The sequence below is a fragment of the Lactuca sativa genome, chromosome 1 (assembly GCF_002870075.4).
Source record: "Lactuca sativa cultivar Salinas chromosome 1, Lsat_Salinas_v11, whole genome shotgun sequence".
Lineage (NCBI taxonomy): Eukaryota > Viridiplantae > Streptophyta > Magnoliopsida > Asterales > Asteraceae > Lactuca > Lactuca sativa.
In genome coordinates, this window is record NC_056623.2 from 104,086,981 (window position 1) to 104,092,865 (window position 5,885).

Sequence of the window (5,885 nt, forward strand, 5' to 3'; positions counted from 1 at the left end):
TGAAGGGCATAATAGAGATTTAAACATGGCATTGAAAAGTTCAATGAATCTCAAAAGAATCTAGGAATTTCAATTCATTTAAAACCTAAATCTTCATTTTTTTTCATGGTGTAACTTGGTTAATCGTCATTTACCTACCTTCAAATATTTTACAATTGGACTATGGCATCCCTCTTCCGAATTGTATAATGTTGTGTTGGGTCCTAGCCTTAATATTTCATTTGGGTGATATATTAAGGATACTTATCTAATCTAAACTTTGTCTTTCTTTTCAGATGTCTACTTCAAATAATGCTTCCAACCCAATCCCTTCCGGCTCTTTCTCCCTCATGAACTTATGTGGGAGGTCATCTTCGATGGATCAAATTTCAATGATTGGATTTGAAACATCCGAATGGCTATTCGTTATGAGGACAAAGAATATGTCCTTGTTAAAGAGCTTAAGGAGATTGATGAATCTACTGCTACTCCCGAACAGATTGTTGAGTACAAGACTTATGAGAGGGACGCGACTAATGTGTCGTGTATAATGATTGCTACCATGACTGCTGAGCTTCAGAAGTGAAGTCCTATGAGGACTTTTGGCCTTATAAACGCACCAGGATTTGATGGAAAGGTACCATCAAAGCGCTCAGCATGAGACATATGAGATCATTGCCTCCATGATCACGACCAAAATGAAGGATGGAGAGTCCATCACGGCTCACTTGCAAAAGATGCAAAGGTTTGTGGACCGCTTGCTGAAGTTTGAATGTCAACTTCGATGAAGAGTTGGCCATATATATTAGTCTACACTCTTTGTCTCCTTGTTATGACCTATCGTATGAACAAGGAGGAGGTCACTCTAAGCATGCTACAAGGTCTCTTGAGAACTGTTGAAAGCATTTTGAAAGGCAAATTTGTTGCACCTACTCTTACTGCAACTGCCCCTGTCTTGGCAATTAGACATAGGAAAGGAAAGAAGATGAAGACTCCTTCCAAGAGTCACAAGGGAAAGTCCCATGTTGGATCCTCTTCTAGTGGGACCAAAGTTGGTTTTGTCACACCCTCTTCCAATCCAAAGGAATCCTAGTGTGTCCACTGCCATGAAAAAAGGCATTGGAGACGAAGCTTCCCCAAATACTTGCAGGACATAAAGGATGGGAAGATCAAACCCTCCTTTGTAGGTATTTATACTATTCTATCTAATAACTCATCACATGCTAATTCTTGGGTCCTTGATACAGGATATGGTTTTCACATTTGTTTTGATTTGCAGGCTCCAAAAAGAAGTAGGGATGTGGAGCACGAGAAGATGAACTTAATCATAGGGAATAGGAAAAAGTCGCATGTCACCAAGATTGGAGTTTATTCTTTATTTCTTAGTAGTGGGTTAAAATTAGATTTAAATAATTGTTGTTACTCGTCTGATATGGGGAGAAATATTATTTCCTTTCACATTTTGTATGAACAAGGTTTTACCTTTTCTTTTAATAATGAAATTGGCTCCATAAATACTTATTTTAATGGTGTATTTTATTTTGAAGCGTTACCTTGTAATGGCATATATATATATATATATATATATATATATATATATATATATATATATATGAAACTGTGATGGTTGTAGATAAGTTAGGAAATAATGTGTTGTATATTGATTCTTCCAATGATTTGGATAAAGCATGCTTATGGCATTGCCGTCTTTGACATGTCAACAAGAAGCGCATAGCCCAACTCCAAATGGATGGAGTGTTGGAGTCATTTGACTTAAAGTCGGATGACACCTGTAAATATTCTTTACTAGGAAAGATGATCAAGTCACCCTTCACTGGTTCTTGTGTAAGGGGTGAGGGTTTGTTGGATCTCATACACACCGATATGTGTGGACCCTTCAGAACCGCCACAAGGGATGCTAACCACTTCTATGTGACTTTTACTAATGATTACAACAGATATGGCTATGTATACTTAATCAAGCATAAGTCAAAAACCTTTAGAAAGATCAAAGAGTTTAAGCAAGAAGTGAAGAATCAATTGGGCAGGAAGATAAAGATACTCCAATCTAATCGAGGAGGAGAGTATCTTCATATCAAGTTCCACGACTATCTTAAGTAATGTGGAATTGTTTCACAATTGATGCCGCCTAGAACACCACAGCTTAATGGTGTGGCTGAGAGGCACAATCAAACCTTGCTAGACATGGTTCGTTCTATGATGAGTCGAGCTTCGTTACCTATCTCATTTTGGGGTATGCCTTAGAGACTGCTACCCATATCCTTAATCTAGTCCCAACTACAAAGGATTCCAAAACACCTCAGGAAATGTGGACTGGGAATGTTCCCTTGTTAGCATGTATCGAGGTTTGGGGTTACGAGGCTTTCGTAAGACGAGAGACTCACAACAAGCTCGAACCTCGTAGTGAGCGATGTATTTTTATCAGCTACCCACATAAATCCTTTGGATATCTCTTCTATAGACCGAGTGACAATGTTTTTTTCATTACAAGGAGAAGAGTTTTCCGCAAGAGGGATCTCATATGTCAGAAGGATAGTGGGAGGAAAATTGACCTTGAAGAGCTTCAAGAGTTAAGTGATAAAGGAACCTCAAACACTAGCGCTCAACCCAAGGAGGAAACTCCTGTTGCACCAATTGACGAGTCCTTACCTCTAAGGCGTTCCAGTCGAGTTAGATAATACACCTGAGTTTTATGGTTTCCATATTACTACTGAAGGTGATACATTTATCAGTGATAGTACACTGGTAAATTTGGATGAATCTAACAACTACAAGGAAGCCATGGCAGGCCCGAGTCTGCTAAATGGAAAGAGTCAATGGACAGCGAGATTCAGTCCACGTATGACAATCAAGTTTGGAACTTGGTTGACAATGTAGCGGCCGTAAGACAATCGGGTACAAATGGATCTTCAAGAAGAAGACCGACATGGATGGGAAAGCACACACATGTAAGGCGCGATTGGTTGCGAAGGTGTTGGGTCTAAAATATGCGTTATACTTTGCTTTTCTAAGCATTTATTGTTTTCGGTCCAGAATCGAAAATAATCCTGGGTTTAATTGTAGTTTGGACCGAAAACTCATCGGTTTTCGGTTTGGGCCTTGTATTTTGGGTCCATAGCTATATATATATATATATATATATATATATATATATATATATATATGCAAATGTAAGGGTGTGGAGAGTATAGAGCCATATAATGTACAAAGATGAGGGGACCATTGGTGAGGAGCATGTTCTAGAGAGAGAAAGTGAGAGACAACTTGTGTGTGTGTGAATCTTGTGTTGGATCATCATTCATATCATCAATACATTGAAGATTCATCAAGTTCTTCTTCTTCGTCTCCATTCTATCTTGCATCATCCACTTGTGAAACGCCCGGGTTTCAAGGCTAAGCATTTTTGTCAATGTAATAGTCTAGGTCAACTATTGTAACTCTTTTTGAAGTAATAAAGATGAAATATTTGAGTATTATATGAATTATGTGTGTTTATGTGCTTATTATTTAATTATAAATGTATAATTAATAAAGAATAAAAATAAGCGTCAAAATTAAAGTGTGAAATAAGCCCGATATCTTTATATAAAGTTGTAGCGGTCAAAACAAGGATTCAACGATACCAGGAAGAGTAAATAGTGAATTTACGATAGAGAGAGATTTAGCCTTAGTGATCTAAACGAAAGTCGTAGAATATGTTAAACTAAGAACATCGATAAAAAGAACGCCCAAATCTGACTTCGTATGAAGAAGTTATGATTTTTCGAAGTTTCGGATTAGCAGTGTACAGCCCGAAATTCGAATATTAGATCGAGCGATTTTTAGCCGACACGACCTAAACGAGAATCGAAGATCTCGTTAAGAGTAGCGTAACAAGAAAAAGATGGGTGAAAACGGACGTCGGATGAAGAAGTTATCAGGATTTAACGGACCAATCCTGTCTCGGCCTGTTAATAATATAAAATTTAAAATCGAATCAAAATTAGCCAACAAAGTCTAAACGGAAGTTGTAAAGTACGTTCCCACCTTCGCGTGGATATAAAGAATGTCAAAAACGGAGATCGTATGCGAAAGATACGAATTTTTAAAGTTTAGACTCAAAATTGCAAAACCTGTTGCTCGATCGATGGCGTGGCGCAATTTGGACCCTCCATCGCTGACTCAGTACCCGCCTCGGATGAGTGACGCGTTGCCCCTCACTACGCCCAGCGTGCGAAGCTCAGTACGCTTAGCGTACAGCTTCATTCCTCGGTCCACAAGCAGCCGCGTAGCTCCGGTCTTCATCCAACACGTGGCTCGTACGAAGCTTGCTGGCACCCTTATCCGAACCGTTACGCCCAGCGTAGGTCCGAGGTACTCCCAGCGTAGCGAGGCCTCGTAGGCTATAAAAGGAGGCCGAGAGTTCTTCATTTTTCACACCATTTTTCACTTCTCTCTCTAATTTCTTTCTCTCTCTACAACCCTAAACCCCCCCTAAACCCTAGAAAAACCCCCTAGCACCCTAAGGAAGCCCCGAGGCTCCCGGAGTCCCAAGAAAAAGGAGTCTTTGGGTTTTGAAACGCTGCTCCAAATAAGTTCCGGTTTTCGATAAAATTCGTTGTAAGTGTGCTATGCTTACGCAATTTTTAATATAGCTTTCAAATAATTATAGGAATGTTATTAGGTCCTTAAAATAATTATTTGGGCTATTATTATGAGTTATATTGAATGTTATTAACGCTTATATAATAATAATAATAGTCAGACTATTAATTTGTCGCGGTTATCGTTAGACTAAACCCTAGTGGTATCCATACTAGGTTTTATTGAAGGAATATCGTTTTGAGAGTATCGAAGCGTTGTCCGAGTGCTGAGTCACCACCTTTCAGGTGAGTGCATAGTTACTTTCAGCTTACACATAGATATGAGGTATTTTATATAAATTACGTGCTATGTGTGCATATTATCTGAATACTTGCTATCTATGCTGGATGAACATTTTTATACATGTTTTCAATGATTTAAACTGTATATGTATTTATATCTACGAAAATGTTGGGGTAAAACATGGGTAGATGTATTAGTTGTTGTGTGATAAAATGAAATAATGAGAGGCCTCGTTATAGATGTTATAGACGATCCAGTCATCTAGCGGAGTATAGATGACGACCACGGACTATTCTAGACAGTCCAGTGGAACACTAGCAGGCTCGCAACCGATAGGTGTTTATTTGAACTGTGTGTTTATTTGAACTGTGTGCTCACCAAATGTACTCCATCCCCCACATGGTTGCCTTAAGGACATTTATTGCTGAGGAATCCCCTTAGCAGTAGTGTCCATCCCGATGATAGTCCTTAGACTAGGTCCCTTGTGTTAGATGTTTTAGGGACGTAAAGTGAGGATAACGGGAACGGGTAATCGGGTTTGTTTAATTTAATGAAGTTAATAAACTTATTTATTGTGGGTTGAAAACCCTATATGCTCACTAGGCTCCCAAGCCTGACCCACTCAGTTTTATGTATTACAGGTAGTGGCGCTTGAGCATAGATATGATGTTTGGATGAGGGATTACAGATATAGGCCTATAGATATGAATTAATGTAGTAAGGCTTATATTGTACTGTTTATGCTTTTGATCTGTACGAACATGAAATCCCAAGTCTTTTAATGAAATACATTTCTATGGAAATGCTTTTGATAAATCTTTATCATATTTTGTTTTGGGACAGATTCCGCAACAGTTTTATTTGAAATGTTACTCTGATTTTTAAACAAAGCATAAACAAACTGGTCTTTTCTGACCGTGATTTTGGGGATGTCACAGTTGGTATCAGAGCATTAGTTTAAGAGAACTAGGAATTTGTAGGATTTCTAGACTAAAATTAGAATGCTAAGCGATGATTGT